At 37.7% G+C, this 12,385-nt stretch overlaps 1 protein-coding gene across 1 annotated transcript in view; it reads left to right on the plus strand.

The window, feature by feature from the left end:
- The window catches only part of LOC121862632 (ectonucleoside triphosphate diphosphohydrolase 5-like), a 72,557-nt gene that overhangs the window by 17,827 nt on the left and 42,345 nt on the right, over positions 1 to 12,385 (plus strand). The window lies entirely within an intron of this gene.

Here is a 12,385-nt window from a genome sequence, read left to right on the forward strand (position 1 = left end):
GACACTGAACAAGAGTTACGAAATGTTAGTAATTGTTTTGATTTGGAAAGTTTTCACGCTGAGACTAGTCAAAGAGAGCAGAAATGCTCAGAATGTTTAGTAGGAATGTCGTAATATATTTTAGTATCTATTTATTGATGAGAGAATGGAGGAAGGGAGGGAGTTCTGTTACCTGGGATATGGCGATGAATGGTGCGATGAGTGACATTGAATCACAGAATAAAGGAGAGAAGGAAAGTAGAAGAATGCAGGGAAGGAGGGAACCGTGTACAGTAATCTCTCCTTTAGCCAGAATCTTCGATCTCCAGACTCTCCAATAGCTGGAAGCTTTGAGGAGTCATTCTGAGTAATTCTGGAAAAAATCTCTCCATTCCTGGCATAGGAATGAATTTCTGAGAGATTGCCTGGCCTGGCCTGTAGAATAAAAATTCCTTGCTAGCCTTATCAGGATCTTATCAAAGGAAAGTCAAGAACCATGGGTTTCCAAGGGGTAATACACAACAGTTAGAGGACATCTCTTTACTATGAAAATAATCACAAAAATTTAACTCTTGACACCACTCACACAAATACAGTCATGCCAGCGGTTAACGTCTGACCGAACAACGTCTGATCACATAACGCCCTGCCTCTCCAAAAAGTGACTCCTCCTGACCACCACTCCACGACCACCTACCGGAGACACGATGATCCTCCCTATACTGGTCAGATATTTTGTGTTAAAGGAATATGCTTCCTTACTTAGGCTTTTTTTAAGCATTTGCCTACAGGTGAAATGTAAACCTACATCTATTGAGGATAAAATCTTTCATCTACAAATTGTCAATAACACATTTGCTGTAATCAGACATATCTAGTTGCCTCAACAATTGCAAGTTGCAATTGGGGTTGCAATTTCAAATTCTGTGGCATTACTAAAAATAGTAAAGTTTATGGTGTACTCTAAGATTAAGAGAGAAAACGGAGGACTCAGGCGTCCTGATGTGAGAGAAAATGGACTCTTATGACGGGGGACCAAATAAAAAAAAGCATAGTTACATGTTTTGTGGACTACAGTATTAAGCTGCATCTTTTCATCACTTTGTAATAAACCCAGCTGCCTATGTGTGTTTATGATATTTACCATAACATTATACGGTATATATATTTCGGGGTATAAATGGTCCTAAAATGGGAAACTTGGGGTTGGGTCTTGGGTGCCTGAACCAATTAGAATAAATCACATAGATTCTGTACTTTCAGCATCGGGCGGGTCCCAATTAGCATGATAACCGGGATGACTGTAATAGTAGTTTGCTATAACGCGATAATTGTGTTTTGTAAAATATCGTGGTTATAGAAAATCATAGATAGAAATAACAGGTCTTATGGAGAAAATAGGAGGTGCAGATTACTCAAATCGAAAAAATTTAGTAGTTAGCCTAACACAAAGGATAGCACAGTCTAAATAAATGTTACATTCATATCTAATAATGAAATCATACAGTAAATGTAACACTTTACCTTGAAAAAATATGAATGTAACTTGATGGGGGAAAAGGGTGATTTTGAGGTTGATAACATCGAGCTTCAAGTGTTATATCCTTTTACGATCATCACCGGAATTCTATCACCAGAACGCTTTGGAGATATTCTTCTTTACCATATTCACAGTTAATACCACAAAATTGGAGAAATAGTAAGCAAAAATCAAGTATAGCAACAAGCGTCGCTGTATACAAATATCGCTCCTAATTCATAAATCGCTAGAGCAAATTACAAGTATCAAACACGCTATAGCAGAACTCACTGTACTGTACTGTATATACTTGTGACACTGGCCAGTTGCTTTCTGGTGTTACGGTACAGGTACCAAGTGACAGCTTTTAGGATCCCGCTCTCTATCAAGGAATAAACAATTAAAATTTAAATTGAAAAAAAAAAACATTCAAATAATGGGAACTAGCGAACCGAAATGGACCTACAGCGGGCACAGTCACGTATGCATTGCGGATTCTTATAGATTGTGTGGCCAGGCGTACGTTATCTTGTGAATTTAGTCAATATTGTACAGTAACAATGGACCTAAGTGCAAACCTGTATTGTACATGTACTAAATGATTACGGTACTAAAATTGTTATGTCTATTGCAAATATAGCTTGTTTATACAGGTATTCAAATAAATTACTATCTTTCAAGAATCCTTCCAATGTAAGTTATATTCACCCAGGTCGTTTGGGTGGCAAATTATGAGAAGAGCTTAGTCACTCTTAAGTAATGATAAATAAACACACGGGCAGGCCTTCAGCACCAACTGTCAAATCTTATCTCAAATAAATAAACAAACAAACGCCAGACATTCCGTCACCTCACCTCCCGCCCCCTCTTCCCACCATGGTGATTTCTTTATGTTTATTTTATATAATATCTCAGACTAAAGTTAGGATAATATAATTTGCATTGCTGAAACCCTTGTAAGACAGAGATTAATTTGAATATAAGCATCATATATTTTGCTCAGGATATAAAAAATGTAGTACATTAGTGTACAATACTGTAGTACATTTTATAAAAAAATTTTCAACTGTATTTTTGGGTAGATTTACATAAATTTCTTCATTTATTTTCATCCATTTACATGCACACTCTATACTAAAAGAAACGTAAAATAAATAAATGACCTTAGTGCAAAGCTGGAGTGCACATGTATTAATTTGATGACGGTACTAAAATTGTTATGTCTAGTGCGAATTACAACATGTTTATATTCAAATAAATCAGTATCATACAAGAATCCCAGCAATGTTAATTATATTCTCCTAGGTCATCTCACTGGCATTTTAAAATGAGAGAAGCTTAGTAGGACTGTTAAATAAACTGGCTGCCTCCTCCCCCCCCCCCTACAGCCAGGCTTTTAGGCTGACAGTTTTTATCTTATATAATATCTCAGACTAAAGTTAGGAGATTATAATTTGCATTACTGAAATCCTTGCAAGACAGCCAATAATTTGAATATATACGTCAAATATTTTGCTCAAGAGATAAAAAATTGTTGCACATTAGTGTACAGTATTGTAGTACATTTTATAAAAAAGTTTTCAACTGTATTTTTGGGTAGATTTACATAAATTTCTTCATTTATTTTCATCCATTTACATGCACACACCATAATAAAAGACTTGTAATAGAAATAAATGACCTTAGTGCACATGTACTAATTTGATTACGGTACTAAAATTGTTTTGTCTAGTGCAAATTATAGCATGTTTATATTCAAATTAATCAGTATGCTACAAGAATCCCAGCTATGTTAATTATATTCACCCAGGTCATTTCAATGGCTTTTATAAGAGAGAAGCTTAGTCACGTAAGTGTATGTACAGTCGGCCCTTAACATTCGCGGGGGTTAGGTAACAGAGATACCCGTGAATGTTAAAAATCCGTGTACTATTGCTGCCCCCCTCCCCTTAAAATTCCCGGGGACCCATGTCCGTATTTACCGTATATACCTGTGTGTAGTTCGAGTTTTTAAGACCAAATTATTTGGCAAAAATTGGGGGTTGTCCTCTAAACGGGTAATAGTTTCGTTAGGTTGAAATATATTTACCAGCAAGTACCAGTAAACAATGGAAACGATGCACCAACACACCACCAGCTGTGAGTGTCGGTACAGTTGCTAGGGCAGATCTCTTGCAAGCCCAAAGTAGCCAAATCCATGGTATGGTAGCACAGGACGATGTAAAACAAAGTTTTCATTTATTAAAGTTAATTTATAGATACTGGACATAAATTTTTGTTCATTACATTTGAAACATCAATCTTTGTTAATTAAATTTGAAACAAGAGAAAACTACGATACTGGATTTTCATTAAAATATTACATCACAAGTATATTTTACCTTAACTGTGACTGAATGAATATATTCTCGGAAATAAATATGGAAATGTAATATTTTTGCTGGAATGACGTACATATTATAGTGGGAAGTGGGATAAAATCATGACGAAAGACTTTCGCTTTCTTTCGTTGTTCAAAATATTTTACCGTAATCGCTTTTCGAATGGTTTTCAGTTAAAAAACTGTTGTACTCGTACTGTATTACAATAATATTCTATCCTATCATTAGCCTTATAATCCCACAACTGAAAACCATTCGAAAAGCGATTACGGTAACATCTTTTGAACGAAAGAAAGCGAAAGTCATTGCTTTCGTCACTTTCCACTGTAATACCTACATCATTTCAGCAAAAATATTTCATTTCCATGTTCTCAGAAATAAATGGTAGTTTCGTTGAAACGTAATGTACAGTATTTAACATTAAAATGCAAAAATAGCTATAAAAACAATTAATACACCCATAATGTACTGGCTGGCATCTCCACTCGTCCCTGCTCCCGCCAGTCACCTCCTCCCCGCTCTATCCCTCCGCCTCCTCCCCCCTCTATCCCTCCGCCTCCTCCCCGCTCTATCTCTCCGCCTCCTCCACATCGTCACTACTGTTGTATTACAATAATATTCTATCCTAATTGACTTGAATAAATACTACAATACCATATTTCTGAATATTTTCATTAAAATCCATCCAAATCATTTTCCTTGCCATCGTCTGCAGCACCAAACAGCTTCTCCCAGTCCTCTCCTTGAACAGGGCTAGAGGGTACGTGTTTTTCGAATCGTTTTCAATTAAAAAATGTTACATCACGCGTATATTTTACCTAAACTGTGCCTGAATAAATATATTCTTGGAAATAAATAGTAATTTTGCTGAAACGTGATGTATTTCAATGTAAAATTGGATAAAATACATGACGAAAAGAAAAGACTTCACCTAACCTTCCAATGTTCAAGAGATGTTACTCGTTTTTTAATAGTTTTCGGTTAAAATACTGTTATATTAGAATGATATTATATTCATACTGTGCTTGATATACTACATTCACAGAAATGAAATATTTTTGCTGAAATGACGTAAGTATTACAGTGGAATGTGGGACAAAATCGTGTCGAAAACAATGACTTTCGCTTTCTTTCGTTAAAAAGATGTTACCGTAATCGCTTTTCGAATGGTTTTCAGTTAAAAAACTGTTGCATCACAAGTGAATTAGGATAGAATATTATTGTAATACAACAGTTTTTTAACTGAAAACCATTCGAAAAGCGATTACGGTAACATCTTTTGAGCGAAAGAAAGCGAGTCATTGCTTTCGTCACTTTCCACTGTAATACATACGTCATTTCAGCAAAATATTACATTTCCATATTCTCAGAAATAAATAGTACGTTTGCTGAAACGTGATGTATTTCAATGTAAATTAGGATAACATACATGACGAAAAGAAGAGACTTTACCTAACCTTCCGATGTTCAAGAGATGTTACTCGTTTTTTCAGTAGTTTTCTGGTAAAATACTCTTATATTAGTGATATTCTTTTCATACTGTGCTTGATATAATACATTCACGGAAATGTATTATTTTTGCAACTACAATGCTGATGTCAACACAAGCGTGGTTACAGCGAGACTGACTGAGTGAGGGAGAGCTATGTGTGTGTGTGTGTGTGTGTGTGTGTGTGTTACGTAATATTTTTTCACTCAAATCCTAATGAAACACTACTGGAGAACATTCCTTTGTCGCAAAACAGTTTATAAATTAAAGAAAATAATTACAGTGTGTTTAATATATTACAGTATATTATAAATAAATAAATAAACAAATAATTCGGTAAATCTATTTCAAGTAAATGGAAAATAAGCAAACAAATGTTATTTACCAAGACGCTTCCCTCTGGCTCAGGGTGAGATGTAGGGGTAGATAACAAGGCTATTTATAGCCCGTCTTTGTGTCTGAAGTGGCCAGTACCCTAATGCACCATAAATAATTCATTGAACATTCATTTTTTGTACATAGTATATTCAGTACATATATATATATATATATATATATATATATATATATATATATATATATACACACCTAGACCCCGACTTACGACTACGTGGACTTACGACCGTCGGGACTTACGACCGCCTCAGATATAGATAAAAAAAAGAAAAGAAAAAAATTATTATTTTTTTTTTTAAATGACACACGCATTTTCTATACCGAAACGTTTCCAGTTAATGTAGTCTCCATGTATAATTAGAAAATTATGGGGGCCCCATGTGCATTCAGCTGACTACATTAAAGGTTAAGTCCTCAGTCACACTGTATCCATTCCTTATTATTTATTACTTTCACTGTACTGTATCCATTCATCATTATTCATTACTTTTACTGTACTGTATTTCATTGTAGATTTTTTATTAAAAAAAAAAATTTTTTTTTTTTTTTTCTATCATCGGACCATGTCGGAATATGACCTGGATTTGGGTCCCTAACCCCGTCGTAAGTCGGGGTCTAGGAATATATATATATATATATATATATATATATATATATATATATATATATATATATATATATATATATATATATATATATATATATACATACAGTATTACCCCGCTTAACGCGCTTTCACTTAACGCGTTTTCGCATATACGCGGTGCCTTGCCAAAGCTGAACTTTCACTTAACGCGGATTTTTCCACAGCAACGCGGTGAGTGTCCGGCTCGAGAGCTATTTTTAGATTCGCACCACCCCCCACCCGCCACCCTGCCTGACTGCCTGTTTTAGCTCATAAAATTCATACAAATTACCCGGCCAGAATATAATTTACATTGCTGGAATTCTTATAATTTGGTGATCATTTTGAATATAAACAACATATATTTTGCATTAAACATACAATTTTTAGATAAAATTTTCTCTAGGTAATATGTTATCTTTTGTCCAAAATATATGACATTTATATTCAAAATATTCCTGGTCTTACAAGGAATCCAGCAATGTCAATTATATTATCCTAACTTTAGTTTGAGGTATTATTTATTAAAATTTAGTGGTTATCCCACACATCTCCTTGGGACGGTTGGTGGGGGGTGGGGGGGAGGGAGGGACCGACCGACCATCTGTTACCCTGTGAAGAATTATTTTTTTTTTTATTAACTGAAGATATTTGTTTTAGCTCATAAAATTCATACAAATTACCCGGTCAGAATATAATTTACATTGCTGGAATTCTTATAATTTGGTGATCATTTTGAATATAAACATCATATATTTTGCATTAAACATACAATTTTTAGATAAAATTTTTCTCTAGGTAACTATGTTATCTTTTGTGCAAAATATATGACATTTATATTCAAAATATTCCTGGTCTTACAAGGAATCCAGCAATGTCAATTATATTATCCTAACTTTAATCTGAGGTATTATTTAATACTAAATGTTAAAAACTCTGGAAGGGAGGATTGGTGGGGGGTGGGGGGGAGGGTTGGGACTGACCGCGCGGTTGGAAGAGGGGGGGAGGCAAGGTGGGGTACTTTGACAGATAGTGTTGTGAAGATTATTTTTTTTTTTATTAACTGAAGATATTTGTTTTAGCTCATAAAATTCATACAAATTACCCGGTCAGAATATAATTTACATTGCTGGAATTCTTATAATTTGGTGATCATTTTGAATATAAACATCATATATTTTGCATTAAACATACAATTTTTAGTTAAACATTTTTCTCTAGGTAACTATGTGATCTTTTGTGCAAAATATATGACATTTATATTCAAAATATTCCTGGTCTTACAAGGAATCCAGCAATGTCAATTGTATTATCCTAACTTTAGTTTGAGGTATTATTTATTAAAATTTAGTGGTTTTCCCCCAAAAATTTCTCTGAGAGGGAAGAGCCAGTGAGTGTAGTGTGAGAAGAGGGGGAGGGAGTCGAGTCCATTATTTGAATGGACATTAACTTGGCGACTGTATTTCTCTATTTCTCTTAAGTATTAATTGTGTGCATGTACCATCATAAAATTAAGATGTTATTTTTACTACAACATAGGTATGTGCCTTCAAAAAGTGGAGTTTGGGGGTCGGGCCGGTTTCTATTGGAATTAATCCCATATGTTCTGTTGTTCACTTAACGCGGATTTCACTTAACGCGGGACCCTCTGGGTTCAATTGACCGCGTTAAGTGGGGTACAACTGTATATATATATATATATATATATATATATATATATATATATATATATATATATATATATATATATATATATATATATATATATATATATATATATATATATATATATATTTATTTATTTATTTATTTATTTATTTATTTATTTATTTATTTATTTATTTATTTATTTATTTATTTATTTATTTATTTATTTATTTATTTATTTATTTATTTATTTATTTATTTATTTATTTATTTATTTATTTATTTATTTATTTATTTATTTATTTATTTATTTATTTATTTATTTATATATATATATATATATATATATATATATATATATATATATATATATATATATATATATATATATATATATATATATATATATATATATATATATATATATATATTTCATGTAAATCCACAATGAAAACGTGGATAAGATAAATCTTGATAAAATCACACGGGAAAATGGAAACAACGGAGTACCTTAGCTTTCGTCTTTATTCAAGACATCTTCAGAGGCAACTGGATTACATGGACAGAGAGAGGCTTAAATATACAGGGTGACCTAAAAACATGAGGTCAGGTCATAATGATGACATCCACTAATCCCCACACCAACACAACCGTAGAGGAGCTTAAGAGAAGGGTGGTGACGTGACATAAGTATAATATCAGAACTGCATCTGAAAGCAGTGCCTTGTTCGTCCATGTTAGGAATAATAATCACCCCATTGCTTGGGAAAAAAGCTTAGAAGTATTCAAATCATCTTGTGTCACAGAAAGACTTCTGGTTGAAGCTAGTTTGATTAAGGAATTAAAATCAATAAACCTTAGTGATGGTCAGTTCAAAACTGATAATATGTTACATAAATTTATTTGTCAGTGGCCCAAGGTTAAAAATGCTTTGAAAACCTTTGATCTTGATGTATGACAGTTATTTTGTGGGTCCCTTTTTTCTGACCTGACCTGTCTAGTCGCGTCACCACCCTTCTCTTAAGCTCCTCTACGGTTGTGTTGGTGTGGGGATTAGTGGATGTCATCATTATGACCTGACCTCATGTTTTTAGGTCACCCTGTATATTTAAGCCTCTCTCTGTCCATGTAATCCAGTTGCCTCTGAAGATGTCTTGAATAAAGACGAAAGCTAAGGTACTCCGTTGTTTCCATTTTCCCGTGTGATTTTATCAAAATATATATATATATATATGTTTGTGTAATAAATATATGTAGTAAGTACATACCGGTAACCTTTTTCACTCAAATCCTAATGAAACACCACAATTAGAATACGGTGGTTGCTGTTGAACCACCTGTTGTATAAATAGTCGGAACAGTCACACCACCGAGACGAGGGAACACTCCCACCACCGATCGTCTCGTGCGAAGCAAGCGTATAAATGAAAGAAAATACTTGCAGTGTGTTTAATATGTTACAGTATATTATAAATAAATAAATAAACAAATAAATCGGTAAATCCATTTCAAGTAAATGGAAAAATTATACTCGACACCGACATTAGTTCCAGTTACTGGTAAATAGCAGACGCTTCAGTGACGTCACTAGTGTTTACACTACACCAGCGGGTAATATTTGATGACATTACTTGAAGTGAATTGGCCTTATTTTAAAAAACCAAGGATGGTTGGTAAAGGACTACTGAGTCAGTGGGTAAGTGTCACATTTGCGGTACTGGTCTTATACAGCAAATAGAGCTCAAAAGCTACTTTTTAAATGGAAATTTGGGGGGGCCGTTTTATGCACCCCGACGCCTTATAGGCCGCGATATATGGTAGATAAATGTGCCTGGCGACATCTGGAAGCTGCTAGTATACCACTTACCACATGTCGCCTGAGAGGTCAGAGTGAGGTCAGTTGACCCCTATAGGAGTGTAAGGACTACCCCTGCTTGTAAGCGCACCTTGTATATTTACGTTAATAAGAACCCACAGAACTCAACAGGTGTTTATGTTCGCTGCTGTATTTAGAACCAAGTACCCCGAACATCTCCATGGCGCAGTGAGTATCAAGTGATCGATTAAGTGGAAATAAGTGCGTTCGTGTAAAATCAAGGCCGGTAGACCTCCTCTGTCAACTCCATCATCCGTCGCCATTGTCCCCCCCAAAAATTCGTTTGAATGACTAACGAGTTTTGAGTAGTGTGCAGTGACCTCAATTTCCTGTGAAGTGTCTTTAAGTGCCCCTCGTGTGTGTGTAGTGTTAAAGTGTGTGTCCTTGTTTTAAAGGATTCCCTAAGGTGGAAGGCTGATATAGGGCATTTGTGAGGAGTGGCGCGACAGTCCCAGGCTGCCTCGAGGGTAACTCACCCCCCACTGCTCACCCCCCACCGCCTCACCTCCCTCCGCGCTCCACCGCGCCTACACACACCAACCCACACACAAACACACTGACCGCGGTCATTTCTTCATATATATTTTATATATATATAAGCTACTTAATTGTGTATTCAATTAATTTTGTTGTCTCAGATCTGGTTGATACGACGGGCTGACTGGTCAACACTGATTTGAGATACAGTATACAGATAAAGTAATTATGCCCCGGGCCTCACGCAGGGGTGTCCCTAACGCCCAGATGAGTCATACGGATGACAGCTTTACAGAGATGGATGACCAGTCAGAGCGCAACACCCCACCCTCTCCCAACACATCTCCCACCCACACCCCACGACCCTCAGCCTCGTCCTCAGAGATAAAATTGCTCTGATGAAGCTTATGAGGGAGGAAAGGCGCGAGGACGAAGCGAAAAGATGTGCTGATGATCACCAAAGGAGATTGGAAGATAACGAACGGTTTGCAGCTTTGATATCTTGCCTCACTGCTAATGAAGCCCTTGGCCCTTCCACTACTCCGGTACCGACTGGCTCAGATACCTCATCAATGCCTGATGAGACTTTCCAGACTTTTCGTGAGTGGCGGCAATGGTGGACTGATTATGCTACAATGGTGGATCTCCAGAGCTTGCCACAGCCCCAACAACTCATTCAGCTATGTATGTGCCTTTCTTTGGGAGCGCAGCATGTGTTGGGACACACGTTGCAAGTGCCCCCGACGTCTTTGTTGTCTGTAGAGGAGGTACTGGATGTTCTAGAACGGCACATCAAAGGTCAGCGGAATGAAGCTCTCCGCAGGAGGGAAGTGTTTAGCTGTAGACAGATGGAGGGCTAGACTTTTGACGATTTCCATGTACGACTCAAGAGAGCCTCAGAAGAGATAGACATATGTCCCGGTAATCGCCAGCAGTGCGAGGAGACCCAGTTGAAGCAGGTGATCCTAATGGGTGTTAAGGACGAGGAGCTTGTCCAACGCCTCACCTCCCTCGACTCTTCCTCCTCTCTTAAGGATGCATTGACAGTACGTCGCTCCTATGAGGCTGCCAGGTGTGCTACCTCTGCCATCCGAGCTCCCCCTACAGCCGTACGGGCTATGTCCCAATACAAGAAAGACAAGAAGTCTACCCCCACGCCCACCACGCCCACGCCCGGCACCCTTTGCAACAGCTGTAGTAGGCAGCACGGAACACAGGTATGTCCAGCTGTTGAGTCTACCTGCGACAGTTGTGACCGTAAGGGCCACTGGTCACTTACAGTACGGTGCCCAGCCAAACGCGTCCAGTGCAATGTGTGTGGTCGTCTGGGCCACTATGACAAGTGTTGCCCGACCAACAAATCCAAGGGACAGCGTCGGCGGAAGCAGCAGAGCCCTTCCACCAGTGAGGGCCGCTCACAGTCGCCAAATCAGAGGCACGCCGACCCTGGACAAAGCCCGACCCATATTAGGAGGGTGTACTCCTCTTCGCGTCCCAGGTCCAAAGTTCCCCAGCAGGTCAGCGTCATCGTGACCTACGGCAGTGTGTCATCCTGTCTCGAGATGCTGCCCGACACCTGCGCTGAGGTCCCGAGCATTTGCAATGCTTGGGACTCTCTCCAAGTGATCTAGGACCGCCTCCCAAGGACCTCCGCATCACGGCAGATGGTTCACAGATGGCCCCAGCCCTAGGTTCACTCTGTGCACATGTCACCTTTGGCAACAGGTCGTCTCAAGCCTGGATTGACGTGCATAATGGTGTCCCGACTCCTTTGCTGTCCTACAGACATTGCCAAGAGTTGGCCATCATCTCCCAGGACTTCCCAACACCGATTCTCGAGGTAAAATACGCCAACAGGGTGCACGAAGGGAGCAGCAACTACCCTGCTGCCGCCCTACCCCTACCTCTGGCCAGTGACACCTCTCCTTCGGTAGTTGTCCCTGCTGCTTCAAGTCTCCACGCCTTGGCTCGCCTCCATGACAATCACCGTGGAACC

Source organism: Homarus americanus, unplaced genomic scaffold (genome assembly GCF_018991925.1).
Source record: "Homarus americanus isolate GMGI-L3 unplaced genomic scaffold, GMGI_Hamer_2.0 scaffold31037, whole genome shotgun sequence".
Classification (NCBI taxonomy): domain Eukaryota; kingdom Metazoa; phylum Arthropoda; class Malacostraca; order Decapoda; family Nephropidae; genus Homarus; species Homarus americanus.